Here is a 17079-nt window from a genome sequence, read left to right on the forward strand (position 1 = left end):
AACGAAAGGAGATAAGGCTATCCTTGTCCAGGTAAGCCTATATTGCCTAAGTGGCCATTTAAGGAAGTACCAGCACTGGCATGGTTACCCCCTATGTCATGGTCCACTAAGCAATCCCTCACCCTAAGGGTGTCTGAGGGTCTCCACCATAGGGAATCTCTACCTGTGGTGTGTTTTGTCAAAGGAAAAGGCTGGTGCTGAAATGGAGTACTGAAGTGAGGCTCCACTAATTTTGGGCTCAGCTTCCTCCAATCATTTTCCACCATATAGGCCTTTCTTTCCAAGACTGAGTTGTTTTGGGCTCTCAGGGTCAACCTCTGGCTACCTACAGCTGGAGGTTGGGTCCCTCTGTTTGGCTTACTGGAGGGACAGGTCAGGTCTGGGGCCCTCAGGTCCCAAGTTTGGCTGTGCCCAACAGTGTCCATCTGTGGGAGGTCCCTAACTAATTTTAAGGGGGATCCCTCAGGAGTATGTTTTATTTTCACTTGGCTAGGACTACTAGCTTCAGTGCCCTTAGTCTGCTGATTGGGAAATTCTTTTGGACAGGGGGCCCTTTGGGGTCCAACACTGGCCTCCCTGACCTCTACAGCCCTGGGCTGACTGAGGCAGGGTAGAGAGGGGCAGGTTACCTGCTCCAGACTGGGTCCCACCTTGGAAGGGTCCACTGACATCAGGGGTTCTGCCAGGCCAGGCCTGACTACCTCTGTGGCAGTTTCTTCACAAGGGGTCAGATCAGTTCCCTGAGGAGGCTGATCCTTTCCTAAAGTCTGGTGGGAGGGAGATTTCTCTTCCTCCTCAATACTCTCTGTCTGAGTGGAGTGATCCATGGTTTCAGGCTTCACAACACTGTCATCTGTCTGAGTTTGAGCTGTGGCCATCACAACTCTCCCAACCTTTTCAGGAGGGGGCTCAGTTTGGGTGTGGGCTGTGACCATCACAGCCTTGACAACCTGTTCTGGGAAGGAAGTTGTCTGAGATTGGGTTGTGACTGGCACAACCCTCCTGACCTGTTCAGGGAGGACATCTTGGACTGGGGCTGTGGCTATCACTGCCCCACTAACCTTACCATGGGTATTTACCATTCTAGAATGGGTTTCTTGCTCTACTTCAGCCCAGGCTGAGAGCTCTAAATCATTCCCCAGTAGGCAATCTACAGGCAAGTTTGGTGACACTGCCACTCTCTTGTGGCCAGTGACACCTCCCCAGCTGAGATTGACCACTGCCATGGGATGATCTCTCTGTACTCCATCAATATTGGTCACCTGGTATGTGGCACCAGGTAAAAGTTGCCTTGAGGGGACTAGACTCTCAGTCACCATAGTGATGCTAGCCCCTGTGTCTCTATAGGCCTCAACTTTTATACCATTGATGAGGGGCTCCTGTCTGTACTTGCCCAAAGTGTTGGGACAAGTTGTGAAGTTGGCAAACCCCATGCCAGTCTCACAGACAAGAGTATCTAAGTTTGGGGACCTGGTTAGGCCAGAGTCCCCAGGAACTCCCAAAGTAAATGCACCCAAATTCTTGGGGGCACTCCCACCACCTGGGGGATTACTACTAGTAGTAACAGGAGGTTTGGGAATGTTACTTGGGGGTATGTTTTCCTTATTGTTATTCTTTGGGCAACTGCTGTCAGTTTTTAAATGACCCACCTGTTTACAGGGATAACAATAAGGTTTCTTCTGGTTGTTGGAAGGATTTTGGGACCCACCCCCCTCAGAGGATTTTTGGGGCCCTGATGTGGTTTGATCTGTAGATTTATTCCCACCCTTCTCTTGAGGCTTGGTTGATTCCTTTTTCTGGTCACCACCTTGGTTCTTGGGCCTAATCCTGGTTCTGACCCACTTGTCTGCCCTCTTACCCAATTCTTGTGGAGAGGTCAGATCAGAGTCTACCAGGTGCTGGTGTAATAACTGGTTCTGACAATTATTTAAGACTTGCTCTCTCATAATTAGATTATACAATCCCTTGAAATCAGTAACCTTACTACCCAGTAGCCAGCCTTCCAAAGCCTTAGTGGCACAATCAACAAAGTCAGACCAGTCCTGAGACTGAGTTTTCTGGGTGTCTCTGAACAGCAACCTGTACTGCTCAGTGGTTAAACCAAACCCATCAACCAGTGCATTTTTCAGGACCTGGTAATTGTTAGCATCCTCCACTCTTGTAGTGAGGAGCTTATCTCTACCTTTACCATCAAAGGAGAGCCACAGTATAGCTGCCCACTGACTCTGGGGAATGCACTGCACAGTGCAGGCTCTCTCCAGAGCAGCCATCCATTTCTGGATGTCATCCCCTTGCTTAAAGGGGGGCACTATTTTAGTCAGGTGTTTAGTATCTAAACCCTTCTCTCTATCTCTTGGGAGATTGCTGCCACCAGTGGGAGCTAGCCCACTCATCTGCTGCTCTCTTGCCAGGGCAAGCTTCTCTTTGGCCAGGGCAATTTCTTCCCTTTCAATCCTCAGTTCAGCTTGTCTCATCCTAGCTTCATGCTCCTTTCTCTGAGGGGAAGTAAATCTCCTCTGTGGAGGATTCCTTCTCCCCTGAGAAGAGGCATTAGAGTGCAGAGATCTATTGGAGTCCCTAGAAAGAGATCTATCTCTCCTAACTCCAAGGTTAGGCCCACTTTGGGTTAGTACTGGGGGGCCCCCAGATCCTAGCCCAAGTAAGTCTAAGTTGGTCCTAGTTAGCCTTCTGACTACCTCAAGACCTTTGTCTACCTCATCCCCAGAGAGTACCTCCTGATCCTCCTCTTCAACTGCTGAATCAGTGTTGGGGAGGTCTGGATCCCCAGAGGTTCCCTCTAAGGCTGGCATGCTCTCATGTAACTGAGAGAGCTTTCTGGCATCATATGTCTCTAAGAGACCTATCAGAAAGGGAAGGGTGGGGTTAGACCCCTGCTTCAGTTTCCTGGAGACACAGAGTTGCCTCATCTCCTGAAAATTGAGAGCTGCATATCTTGAAGTGACCTGTGGAGGGTCAAAGCTGACCAGGGGAGTCTCAGTAGAGTCCCCCTGAGTCGACATGCTTTTCTAGTGAGGTGTAAGTGGTGCACTTACCTACACTATATGTTTGCCTACTGATCCCTTGCTAGAGTTGTAGTTTAGGGTGTGCTAGGCCCTAGGAGCTACAACAGCTGGTTCAGTAGAACTCAGAGTATTCTAAGCTAAGTTATATGTACCTTTAGTACTTATGTGATCTTTCACAAGATATTCTTAGGGCATGTGTGGTAAAACAACAGCAAGCTCAAATCCCAACCGCTGCTCACCAATGTGAGAAGTTGGCCTGATGTGCAGTGCTCACTATTCTAGTGATCACTATATATCAGTCCAAACAACCCTTATTGATGATTGGTTGTAAGTCAACCTTATAGACCAGCTATCCTAGTAATGTGATGGTAAAACAGCTGGCTTAACACGCCCTCTAGAGTCTTAGCCTTAGACTGCTCGTATCCATGCTACTAGGATAGCTGGTCTATAAGGTTGACTTACAACCAATCATCAATAAGGGTTGTTTGGACTGATATATAGTGATCACTAGAATAGTGAGCACTGCACATCAGGCCAACTTCTCACACCAGTGTAGCGGGTACTGGTACTGTAGGCTGGACCGGGGGTACCGTAACAGGTGCTGTAACAGGTGCCCCGGTGGCTGGAGGAACAGAAATTACATTATTTACAGGAGCTGGCGGAGCAGGATTTGCATATTCAGGGACTGTGTCGTCCAAATAGGACGAGAGAAAAATATCAGCTGTGGTCGGTTTGTGACGTAGCTTGGTCGGAACTAATGGTGGCGGAAAATTACTGGATGCCTCCGGGGTTGCTTTTAGCAAGCCCTCGGCAAGAAGAGGGTACATACCCTTAATAAGGGCATTCCTCTGTCTGTCTGACTGTTCGGTTTTAACTCGTTCACCTATTTCGATTAATTCCCTTTCTTGGGCTCTTTCTGAGGATTCTCTACTTAATTCTGACTTTCTGATTTCTTTTTCGGTTCTTTTATGAGATTCTTTGCGCCATAACTCGATGGCATCTTTCTGTGACTGTCTGGCTTTCTTTTTCCATAATGCTTCTTCTACTCGCATGATGCACCCGGCATCCCACGTACCTGATACGGGCCATCTATACTTTTCTTCTAATTCCTTGGTGTACTCCACCCATAACTCTAGATATAATATGGCACTTATGCCATGCTTTTGATACATAAAATGGCCTGGACTGTCCCTAGGCGGGACAGGAACTGCTTCCTCGAGCAGACATTTTCTGGTTCTTAACTGACGTAACTTGGAAAACAGAGGCATGACTATACTGAGACCTAGTCACAATACAATACACAATAAACACAATAATGACTGAGAGAAACAACTCATTCATACCACGACATTGAAAACACATTGAAATGACACTTTAAAATAACAGTTCGGACAGAAACATTACCTGGAATACTGAGAACAGAAATACATGAATTTCTCGAGAACAGAACTTACTAGAATTACTAGATGCACTGCTGAAACAGTACGAAACATACCGGTCTCATAAAGAGACACGTCAGGACCCGCATCCACCTAGGTGGACACTTCGTGTTGGATTTGCGTACCCAAACCCACGGACCAGAGACAAATTAATTGACCCTGTCTAGATACTACCCCAGCAACGGTACTCACCGGGCAGCAAGAACGGAAGGCCTCGGACTGGACTGGACTGCTACGACGACGGACTACGAACTTCGGACTTCAGTTACGGGTGGGCCTCCGGATACCTCGGACCTTGGACTCTCGGCTTGGGCTCTGGTCGGGACTCACCGCGTTCCTCCACCGCCTCGTCTGGATGCTGGACCGCAACCTCCGTCTCCTCCGTGGGCCTGAGGGATACTTGAAGCAGAAATATCTGCACGTGCACGGTATGGTTCCGTCACGGCTGCAGAGGTTCAGGGGGCTGGCGTGGCTTCGCCGGCGCGTGGGGAAAGGGCAAGTCCCTGTTCGGGCGCCATTATGTGGTAAATAAATAATTAAATACCGGATCTATTTTTCAGGATATACAATAACAGATAGCTCAATAAATAAGAGTCAAGATTCGAGGTAGCTGGAGTTTGCAGGTTTTAATACAGCATAAAGGACAGGAACAGGACAACCTGCACGGGAATAGGATGGCAGGGCCCGGCAGCTGCCGGGGCAGGATCTGGGATGAGCGCGCTAACTTTAATAACAGCGTATAACATATATATACTAAAACAATTGCATTGCAGTAAATACAGTAGGCGTAGCAGTGGGCGGAGTTTGTAGCAGTCGCGAAAGATAAGGCAGAAAGTAGGTGTAACAAGAGGCGTGTACAGGGCGTATACATAGACATGTGATGTAAACGTAACAGAATATGTCATAAATGGGGCGGAAACATGGAGGGGGCTACCTAAGGAGCCGGGACCTCTGACCTAGTGGTGCGCGCAAGCTGGCAATGACGTGTTACTAGGGAGAACTGGGGGCTATGACTTCTGCGCTAGAAGAGGAGACTAAAGTCTGGAGAGTCAGAGCGACATGTACCTAAACACTATCTAGTATCTGATGTTTAGAGAACATGTTGATAGAATCCAAAAGTTATCAGGGCAAAGGCTAACAGACTCTAAGACTGGTGCATGCATTATTCTACATGTAGTGCGTGTTGAGGAATATTAAATGACCATTAATACAGTATTTCTCTTACATGGAGACGTAAAGGCTAGACGATGACTGAAACTATTGATGCGATTCAGTAGCTTAGGAATGCAGAGAAGGAGGGCTGGACTGATAACTAGAATCATAACATACTCTTGGCAGACTGGCAGACAGAGCCAGGCCGAGCCGGGCACTGTGAGGCAGGAAGTAAGTGAAGGGTCAGGGATGCAGGTGGGGGCTGTATCGCTCCTCAGCGAGGGTTCAGGAGACAGGAGCTGAATCTGGTGTCCAGGCCCTTTTGAGGCCTAGAAACGGGGACTTTTACTGAATTAACGTGCACACTGTGAAACGTGGCAACATAACTTTACATAGGCCTAATACTCGTAGCTTTCACGAGAACTGGAAACTGGCATACTAGAGTTGGACACGACTAGAATTGCGTCTTTAATCGATCATAAGGGAATACATATGCATATTAATCATGCACATATAACATAAGATGGGGAACACGTAGGGACACAGAACATGGCAAAATTTACTTTTCCACACATAGAGAGAATGTGAGAAAAAGCAGAATCGCTTCATAGATTTGGTGACCTTGGATGGGTGGGCTGGATAAAGAAGTGAACCTGATTTCGGGAAAAGGAGTATCGTGATGGGGATGAGGAAAAGAGAACAAGGACCACATTCACAAGTTAGAGAAATAAATATATTAGGTTGAATGGTTTTAAAAAGGTAACTTTGAGCATGAATTGTTTTTTTAAACTGCAAAGAATAAAAAAAATCAATGTGGGATTGGAGGCACAATCTGAGCAGAAAGCACCATAAGCTGCTATGGTGCAACTCTTATGTTGACTAGAAACATTGATATGATGACGCTCTTCTTTTGATATGTCTTTCATTTACATGTTATTGTTAGTAGCTGATACAGCACTGTTTGCAGCTCCTCAGTATATGGTTATCCCGTGACAACAATGTTTTCATCATATTTATTATTCTACAAATGTATTTTTAAATGCACTGATGTGGTGTTTGCATGCTATGCAAGACGGCACATCATGGAATGTTTATAAGGAGCATCGAATAGGATTGTGATATTTGCACCTGGAAGAGTCGGACACGCAGATCCTGAAAAGAAGTAAAAACTCTCTAGCAAGGGCCGTCTTTACCCTGAGTTTAATCTTTACTTTTAGTGAAATGGTTTATGAAAAACCAGTAAGCTGCTCCAGGTGAGGCTCGAACTCACAACCTCGGCATGCCTCAATGCAAGTACTGCTGTATAAGTACCGCACGCTAACCTATAGCGCCACTGGAGCTCACTGTTCTCATATCTCCCCAGTTGAGCCATCTAGAGCTGACCAAGGAGATACTGGCACTGCTCCCTTATTCACTGTGCAAGATCGACTCACATGCTAGCATGTTATCATGACTATTAAAAACTACAGTCCTAATGGAACAGATTTGATAATTCTGCTATATCATGTGCTCTGTCTATTGAACACCACATATATTTGCCAGTTCTGACACAGTCTAGGAGAAACTTATGATTATTTGTAATTAGCACATCGTAAGAATTTCCTAAAAAATGCAACATAGTCACCTAAGGCAGACGAGGTGGCCGAGTGGTTAAGGCGATGGACTGCTAATCCATTGTGCTCTGCACGCGTGGGTTCGAATCCCACCTTCGTCGGAACGCCATCAGACACTCTTTTGAAGGTGGGCATGTCTCGTAGTACAATTACACTCTCTTTCAAGACACAGCCATAATCCACTAGAAGGGCCCAACTGACTATTCCATTTTGGCAATTATGTCAAATTAAGGGGTTTTGTGCTTAATTGAAATTAGATCTTTCATGAAGTGTCCAGAGGATTGCCTTTCCCTCACTCCTGGCCTTCTAACTAACCCTGGTCGTAGTGGGCGTAGTGGGGCTCCGCGGAGCTACGCGGAGTGGGCGAGAAGCTACGCCCACTCCCGCACTCCGCGTAGCCCCACTACGCACCTCCCTCCCGCTCTCCCCTACATACATTATTTAAGCAACTACCCTTAATAAAACAATTTTAAAGCACTTACCGTGTCCGGGGCTCGTCCGGGGCTCCCTCTTGGAATAGCGTCGTCCTGGATACCAATGCGCATGCGCGGGCGGCCGCGCATGCGCATTTCTCCCGAGAAATGCCCATGCGCGGGAGGCCGGGCATGCGCATTGGTATCCAGGAAGGGACGCTATTCCAAGAGGGAGCCCCGGAAGAGCCCCGGACATGGTAAGTGCTTTAAAAATTGTTTTATTAAGGTTAGTTGCTTAAATAATGTATGTAGGGGAGGGCGGGAGGGAGGCAGGTGGCGGCCGAATCGGCTACGCTCACGGAGTGGGCGTAGTGTTGCCGGCTACGCTGTCTACGCAAAATGCGTAGAAGGCAACACTACGCCTACTCCGTGGGCGTAGCCGATTCGGACGCCCAGGGTTACTTCTAACCAGTTTGGATAGATAGACTGATAAGAAAGCAGCTCTTACTCCTAAAGTTTCAGCCATCTCAAGTGTATGACTGTTGACATATGTCTGCCCCACAGAGACAGATCACTTCTAATAAGTGAGTTCTCTATCTGTCACTGATTGTGGACATACTAACTAGAGCTATCAGTATGGTCATAAATGTGAATACTCTTATGTTCTCAAATCAAAATGGAGTTTTTCCTACTTCCAAGAAAAGTGTCTTAAGCATGCTCTTCAATTTGTGCACGCATGTAGACATTCAAATGCAACTGCATTTCCATACAGAGTCTCAAAATCATAGATATCTTCATACCGCAGTAAGAATACATGAAGCGATTTACATACTGCAGGCAGGCTGGCCAGGGGTCATGAGTTCAAGCCTCATCAGGGCCTTTTTATATGTGAGTTTCTGTATGTTGTTTCCAAGTCATTCTTTCTAGGAGTCACACCTTGTCTTAAGTTTGCTTATTGACAAGCTTCCCTTTCCTGCTTTCATCGTATCAAGAAGACTTCATGAAAACCATTGAACCATAAACTATCGCCTCACCCCTTCCGATCGCCTGACGAACGAACGCCTGACAAACGCCATTCTCACCCCGCCGGGCAAAGCCAAATAAGCCATGCATATTTGAAGTTCCTTTGAAAGTCAGAGCGAGGACTATGACCTCTGTTCCGACTGAGTCTGCATCCACAGAAAGGATGAAATAAGGATCTAGAAATTTCACCAAGGAGATGTGAACTTCATCCCCCTTAAAATACTTTTCCTCCCAGATGCCCCGGCTCTTAGTCAAATGAGGTTAATCTTCAAAACCCCACCCCCACTAACCATAAATATCCGACTCTCCTGCTGTCCATTCAAATGATACAAGGTATCTTGTACATAGAGAGAATGTGAGAAAAAGCAGAATCGCTTCATAGATTTGGTGACCTTGGATGGGTGGGCTGGATAAAGAAGTGAACCTGATTTCGGGAAAAGGAGTATCGTGATGGGGATGAGGAAAAGAGAACATGGACCACATTCACAAGTTAGAGAAATAAATATATTAGGTTGAATGGTTTTAAAAAGGTAACTTTGAGCATGAATTGTTTTTTTAAACTGCAAAGAATAAAAAAAATCAATGTGGGATTGGAGGCACAATCTGAGCAGAAAGCACCATAAGCTGCTATGGTGCAACTCTTATGTTGACTAGAAACATTAATATGATGACGCTCTTCTTTTGATATGTCTTTCATTTACATGTTATTGTTAGTAGCTGATACAGCACTGTTTGCAGCTCCTCAGTATATGGTTATCCCGTGACAACAATGTTTTCATCATATTTATTATTCTACAAATGTATTTTTAAATGCACTGATGTGGTGTTTGCATGCTATGCAAGACGGCACATCATGGAATGTTTATAAGGAGCATCGAATAGGATTGTGATATTTGCACCTGGAAGAGTCGGACACGCAGATCCTGAAAAGAAGTAAAAACTCTCTAGCAAGGGCCGTCTTTAGCCTGAGTTTAATCTTTACTTTTAGTGAAATGGTTTATGAAAAACCAGTAAGCTGCGCCAGGTGAGGCTCGAACTCACAACCTCGGCATGCCTCAATGCAAGTACTGCTGTATAAGTACCGCACGCTAACCGATAGCGCCACTGGAGCTCACTGTTCTCATATCTCCCCAGTTGAGCCATCTAGAGCTGACCAAGGAGATACTGGCACTGCTCCCTTATTCACTGTGCAAGATCGACTCACATGCTAGCATGTTATCATGACTATTAAAAACTACAGTCCTAATGGAACAGATTTGATAATTCTGCTATATCATGTGCTCTGTCTATTGAACACCACATATATTTGCCAGTTCTGACACAGTCTAGGAGAAACTTATGATTATTTGTAATTAGCACATCGTAAGAATTTCCTAAAAAATGAAACATAGTCACCTAAGGCAGACGAGGTGGCCGAGTGGTTAAGGCGATGGACTGCTAATCCATTGTGCTCTGCACGCGTGGGTTCGAATCCCACCTTTGTCGGAACGCCATCAGACACTCTTTTGAAGGTGGGCATGTCTCGTAGTACAATTACACTCTCTTTCAAGACACAGCCATAATCCACTAGAAGGGCCCAACTGACTATTCCATTTTGGCAATTATGTCAAATTAAGGGGTTTTGTGCTTAATTGAAATTAGATCTTTCATGAAGTGTCCAGAGGATTGCCTTTCCCTCACTCCTGGCCTTCTAACTAACCCTGGTCGTAGTGGGCGTAGTGGGGCTCCGCGGAGCTACGCGGAGTGGGCGAGAAGCTACGCCCACTCCCGCACTCCGCGTAGCCCCACTACGCACCTCCCTCCCGCTCTCCCCTACATACATTATTTAAGCAACTACCCTTAATAAAACAATTTTAAAGCACTTACCGTGTCCGGGGCTCGTCCGGGGCTCCCTCTTGGAATAGCGTCGTCCTGGATACCAATGCGCATGCGCGGGCGGCCGCGCATGCGCATTTCTCCCGAGAAATGCGCATGCGCGGGAGGCCGCGCATGCGCATTGGTATCCAGGAAGGGACGCTATTCCAAGAGGGAGCCCCGGAAGAGCCCCGGACATGGTAAGTGCTTTAAAAATTGTTTTATTAAGGTTAGTTGCTTAAATAATGTATGTAGGGGAGGGCGGGAGGGAGGCGGGTGGCGGCCGAATCGGCTACGCTCACGGAGTGGGCGTAGTGTTGCCGGCTACGCTGTCTACGCAAAATGCGTAGAAGGCAACACTACGCCTACTCCGTGGGCGTAGCCGATTCGGACGCCCAGGGTTACTTCTAACCAGTTTGGATAGATAGACTGATAAGAAAGCAGCTCTTACTCCTAAAGTTTCAGCCATCTCAAGTGTATGACTGTTGACATATGTCTGCCCCACAGAGACAGATCACATCTAATAAGTGAGTTCTCTATCTGTCACTGATTGTGGACATACTAACTAGAGCTATCAGTATGGTCATAAATGTGAATACTCTTATGTTCTCAAATCAAAATGGAGTTTTTCCTACTTCCAAGAAAAGTGTCTTAAGCATGCTCTTCAATTTGTGCACGCATGTAGACATTCAAATGCAACTGCATTTACATACAGAGTCTCAAAATCATAGATATCTTCATACCGCAGTAAGAATACATGAAGCGATTTACATACTGCAGGCAGGCTGGCCTTGTAGCTCAGTGGCAGAGCACGGGTCTTGTAAACCAGGGGTCATGAGTTGAAGCCTCATCAGGGCCTTTTTATATGTGAGTTTCTGTATGTTGTTTCCAAGTCATTCTTTCTAGGAGTCACACCTTGTCTTAAGTTTGCTTATTGACAAGCTTCCCTTTCCTGCTTTCATCGTATCAAGAAGACTTCATGAAAACCATTGAACCATAAACTATCGCCTCACCCCTTCCGATCGCCTGACGAACGAACGCCTGACAAACGCCATTCTCACCCCGCCGGGCAAAGCCAAATAAGCCATGCATATTTGAAGTTCCTTTGAAAGTCAGAGCGAGGACTATGACCTCTGTTCCGACTGAGTCTGCATCCACAGAAAGGATGAAATAAGGATCTAGAAATTTCACCAAGGAGATGTGAACTTCATCCCCCTTAAAATACTTTTCCTCCCAGATGCCCCGGCTCTTAGTCAAATGAGGTTAATCTTCAAAACCCCACCCCCACTAACCATAAATATCCGACTCTCCTGCTGTCCATTCAAATGATACAAGGTATCTTGTACATAGAGAGAATGTGAGAAAAAGCAGAATCGCTTCATAGATTTGGTGACCTTGGATGGGTGGGCTGGATAAAGAAGTGAACCTGATTTCGGGAAAAGGAGTATCGTGATGGGGATGAGGAAAAGAGAACATGGACCACATTCACAAGTTAGAGAAATAAATATATTAGGTTGAATGGTTTTAAAAAGGTAACTTTGAGCATGAATTGTTTTTTTAAACTGCAAAGAATAAAAAAAATCAATGTGGGATTGGAGGCACAATCTGAGCAGAAAGCACCATAAGCTGCTATGGTGCAACTCTTATGTTGACTAGAAACATTAATATGATGACGCTCTTCTTTTGATATGTCTTTCATTTACATGTTATTGTTAGTAGCTGATACAGCACTGTTTGCAGCTCCTCAGTATATGGTTATCCCGTGACAACAATGTTTTCATCATATTTATTATTCTACAAATGTATTTTTAAATGCACTGATGTGGTGTTTGCATGCTATGCAAGACGGCACATCATGGAATGTTTATAAGGAGCATCGAATAGGATTGTGATATTTGCACCTGGAAGAGTCGGACACGCAGATCCTGAAAAGAAGTAAAAACTCTCTAGCAAGGGCCGTCTTTAGCCTGAGTTTAATCTTTACTTTTAGTGAAATGGTTTATGAAAAACCAGTAAGCTGCGCCAGGTGAGGCTCGAACTCACAACCTCGGCATGCCTCAATGCAAGTACTGCTGTATAAGTACCGCACGCTAACCGATAGCGCCACTGGAGCTCACTGTTCTCATATCTCCCCAGTTGAGCCATCTAGAGCTGACCAAGGAGATACTGGCACTGCTCCCTTATTCACTGTGCAAGATCGACTCACATGCTAGCATGTTATCATGACTATTAAAAACTACAGTCCTAATGGAACAGATTTGATAATTCTGCTATATCATGTGCTCTGTCTATTGAACACCACATATATTTGCCAGTTCTGACACAGTCTAGGAGAAACTTATGATTATTTGTAATTAGCACATCGTAAGAATTTCCTAAAAAATGAAACATAGTCACCTAAGGCAGACGAGGTGGCCGAGTGGTTAAGGCGATGGACTGCTAATCCATTGTGCTCTGCACGCGTGGGTTCGAATCCCACCTTTGTCGGAACGCCATCAGACACTCTTTTGAAGGTGGGCATGTCTCGTAGTACAATTACACTCTCTTTCAAGACACAGCCATAATCCACTAGAAGGGCCCAACTGACTATTCCATTTTGGCAATTATGTCAAATTAAGGGGTTTTGTGCTTAATTGAAATTAGATCTTTCATGAAGTGTCCAGAGGATTGCCTTTCCCTCACTCCTGGCCTTCTAACTAACCCTGGTCGTAGTGGGCGTAGTGGGGCTCCGCGGAGCTACGCGGAGTGGGCGAGAAGCTACGCCCACTCCCGCACTCCGCGTAGCCCCACTACGCACCTCCCTCCCGCTCTCCCCTACATACATTATTTAAGCAACTACCCTTAATAAAACAATTTTAAAGCACTTACCGTGTCCGGGGCTCGTCCGGGGCTCCCTCTTGGAATAGCGTCGTCCTGGATACCAATGCGCATGCGCGGGCGGCCGCGCATGCGCATTTCTCCCGAGAAATGCGCATGCGCGGGAGGCCGCGCATGCGCATTGGTATCCAGGAAGGGACGCTATTCCAAGAGGGAGCCCCGGAAGAGCCCCGGACATGGTAAGTGCTTTAAAAATTGTTTTATTAAGGTTAGTTGCTTAAATAATGTATGTAGGGGAGGGCGGGAGGGAGGCGGGTGGCGGCCGAATCGGCTACGCTCACGGAGTGGGCGTAGTGTTGCCGGCTACGCTGTCTACGCAAAATGCGTAGAAGGCAACACTACGCCTACTCCGTGGGCGTAGCCGATTCGGACGCCCAGGGTTACTTCTAACCAGTTTGGATAGATAGACTGATAAGAAAGCAGCTCTTACTCCTAAAGTTTCAGCCATCTCAAGTGTATGACTGTTGACATATGTCTGCCCCACAGAGACAGATCACATCTAATAAGTGAGTTCTCTATCTGTCACTGATTGTGGACATACTAACTAGAGCTATCAGTATGGTCATAAATGTGAATACTCTTATGTTCTCAAATCAAAATGGAGTTTTTCCTACTTCCAAGAAAAGTGTCTTAAGCATGCTCTTCAATTTGTGCACGCATGTAGACATTCAAATGCAACTGCATTTACATACAGAGTCTCAAAATCATAGATATCTTCATACCGCAGTAAGAATACATGAAGCGATTTACATACTGCAGGCAGGCTGGCCTTGTAGCTCAGTGGCAGAGCACGGGTCTTGTAAACCAGGGGTCATGAGTTGAAGCCTCATCAGGGCCTTTTTATATGTGAGTTTCTGTATGTTGTTTCCAAGTCATTCTTTCTAGGAGTCACACCTTGTCTTAAGTTTGCTTATTGACAAGCTTCCCTTTCCTGCTTTCATCGTATCAAGAAGACTTCATGAAAACCATTGAACCATAAACTATCGCCTCACCCCTTCCGATCGCCTGACGAACGAACGCCTGACAAACGCCATTCTCACCCCGCCGGGCAAAGCCAAATAAGCCATGCATATTTGAAGTTCCTTTGAAAGTCAGAGCGAGGACTATGACCTCTGTTCCGACTGAGTCTGCATCCACAGAAAGGATGAAATAAGGATCTAGAAATTTCACCAAGGAGATGTGAACTTCATCCCCCTTAAAATACTTTTCCTCCCAGATGCCCCGGCTCTTAGTCAAATGAGGTTAATCTTCAAAACCCCACCCCCACTAACCATAAATATCCGACTCTCCTGCTGTCCATTCAAATGATACAAGGTATCTTGTACATAGAGAGAATGTGAGAAAAAGCAGAATCGCTTCATAGATTTGGTGACCTTGGATGGGTGGGCTGGATAAAGAAGTGAACCTGATTTCGGGAAAAGGAGTATCGTGATGGGGATGAGGAAAAGAGAACATGGACCACATTCACAAGTTAGAGAAATAAATATATTAGGTTGAATGGTTTTAAAAAGGTAACTTTGAGCATGAATTGTTTTTTTAAACTGCAAAGAATAAAAAAAATCAATGTGGGATTGGAGGCACAATCTGAGCAGAAAGCACCATAAGCTGCTATGGTGCAACTCTTATGTTGACTAGAAACATTAATATGATGACGCTCTTCTTTTGATATGTCTTTCATTTACATGTTATTGTTAGTAGCTGATACAGCACTGTTTGCAGCTCCTCAGTATATGGTTATCCCGTGACAACAATGTTTTCATCATATTTATTATTCTACAAATGTATTTTTAAATGCACTGATGTGGTGTTTGCATGCTATGCAAGACGGCACATCATGGAATGTTTATAAGGAGCATCGAATAGGATTGTGATATTTGCACCTGGAAGAGTCGGACACGCAGATCCTGAAAAGAAGTAAAAACTCTCTAGCAAGGGCCGTCTTTAGCCTGAGTTTAATCTTTACTTTTAGTGAAATGGTTTATGAAAAACCAGTAAGCTGCGCCAGGTGAGGCTCGAACTCACAACCTCGGCATGCCTCAATGCAAGTACTGCTGTATAAGTACCGCACGCTAACCGATAGCGCCACTGGAGCTCACTGTTCTCATATCTCCCCAGTTGAGCCATCTAGAGCTGACCAAGGAGATACTGGCACTGCTCCCTTATTCACTGTGCAAGATCGACTCACATGCTAGCATGTTATCATGACTATTAAAAACTACAGTCCTAATGGAACAGATTTGATAATTCTGCTATATCATGTGCTCTGTCTATTGAACACCACATATATTTGCCAGTTCTGACACAGTCTAGGAGAAACTTATGATTATTTGTAATTAGCACATCGTAAGAATTTCCTAAAAAATGAAACATAGTCACCTAAGGCAGACGAGGTGGCCGAGTGGTTAAGGCGATGGACTGCTAATCCATTGTGCTCTGCACGCGTGGGTTCGAATCCCACCTTTGTCGGAACGCCATCAGACACTCTTTTGAAGGTGGGCATGTCTCGTAGTACAATTACACTCTCTTTCAAGACACAGCCATAATCCACTAGAAGGGCCCAACTGACTATTCCATTTTGGCAATTATGTCAAATTAAGGGGTTTTGTGCTTAATTGAAATTAGATCTTTCATGAAGTGTCCAGAGGATTGCCTTTCCCTCACTCCTGGCCTTCTAACTAACCCTGGTCGTAGTGGGCGTAGTGGGGCTCCGCGGAGCTACGCGGAGTGGGCGAGAAGCTACGCCCACTCCCGCACTCCGCGTAGCCCCACTACGCACCTCCCTCCCGCTCTCCCCTACATACATTATTTAAGCAACTACCCTTAATAAAACAATTTTAAAGCACTTACCGTGTCCGGGGCTCGTCCGGGGCTCCCTCTTGGAATAGCGTCGTCCTGGATACCAATGCGCATGCGCGGGCGGCCGCGCATGCGCATTTCTCCCGAGAAATGCGCATGCGCGGGAGGCCGCGCATGCGCATTGGTATCCAGGAAGGGACGCTATTCCAAGAGGGAGCCCCGGAAGAGCCCCGGACATGGTAAGTGCTTTAAAAATTGTTTTATTAAGGTTAGTTGCTTAAATAATGTATGTAGGGGAGGGCGGGAGGGAGGCGGGTGGCGGCCGAATCGGCTACGCTCACGGAGTGGGCGTAGTGTTGCCGGCTACGCTGTCTACGCAAAATGCGTAGAAGGCAACACTACGCCTACTCCGTGGGCGTAGCCGATTCGGACGCCCAGGGTTACTTCTAACCAGTTTGGATAGATAGACTGATAAGAAAGCAGCTCTTACTCCTAAAGTTTCAGCCATCTCAAGTGTATGACTGTTGACATATGTCTGCCCCACAGAGACAGATCACATCTAATAAGTGAGTTCTCTATCTGTCACTGATTGTGGACATACTAACTAGAGCTATCAGTATGGTCATAAATGTGAATACTCTTATGTTCTCAAATCAAAATGGAGTTTTTCCTACTTCCAAGAAAAGTGTCTTAAGCATGCTCTTCAATTTGTGCACGCATGTAGACATTCAAATGCAACTGCATTTACATACAGAGTCTCAAAATCATAGATATCTTCATACCGCAGTAAGAATACATGAAGCGATTTACATACTGCAGGCAGGCTGGCCTTGTAGCTCAGTGGCAGAGCACGGGTCTTGTAAACCAGGGGTCATGAGTTGAAGCCTCA

At 45.9% G+C, this 17079-nt stretch overlaps 5 non-coding genes across 5 annotated transcripts; 4 read left to right on the top strand and 1 right to left on the bottom strand.

Annotated features, from left to right (window-relative positions):
* Nucleotides 1-6859: 6859 nt before the first annotated feature.
* TRNAI-UAU (transfer RNA isoleucine (anticodon UAU)) lies at nt 6860-6954 on the bottom strand. The gene is made up of 2 exons: nt 6917-6954; nt 6860-6895 (listed from the first exon to the last, which is right to left on the bottom strand). It is a non-coding gene; the product is annotated as a tRNA-Ile (tRNA).
* A 292-nt stretch (nt 6955-7246) lies between these two features.
* Nucleotides 7247-7328, top strand: TRNAS-GCU (transfer RNA serine (anticodon GCU)). The gene has a single exon. It is a non-coding gene; the product is annotated as a tRNA-Ser (tRNA).
* A 2738-nt stretch (nt 7329-10066) lies between these two features.
* TRNAS-GCU (transfer RNA serine (anticodon GCU)) lies at nt 10067-10148 on the top strand. The gene has a single exon. It is a non-coding gene; the product is annotated as a tRNA-Ser (tRNA).
* Nucleotides 10149-12922: 2774 nt separating this feature from the next.
* Nucleotides 12923-13004, top strand: TRNAS-GCU (transfer RNA serine (anticodon GCU)). The gene has a single exon. It is a non-coding gene; the product is annotated as a tRNA-Ser (tRNA).
* A 2774-nt stretch (nt 13005-15778) lies between these two features.
* Nucleotides 15779-15860, top strand: TRNAS-GCU (transfer RNA serine (anticodon GCU)). Its single transcript has one exon. It is a non-coding gene; the product is annotated as a tRNA-Ser (tRNA).
* Nucleotides 15861-17079: the final 1219 nt, after the last annotated feature.

Source organism: Lissotriton helveticus, chromosome 5_1, assembly GCF_964261635.1.
Source record: "Lissotriton helveticus chromosome 5_1, aLisHel1.1, whole genome shotgun sequence".
In the NCBI taxonomy this organism is placed as follows: Eukaryota; Metazoa; Chordata; class Amphibia; order Caudata; family Salamandridae; genus Lissotriton; species Lissotriton helveticus.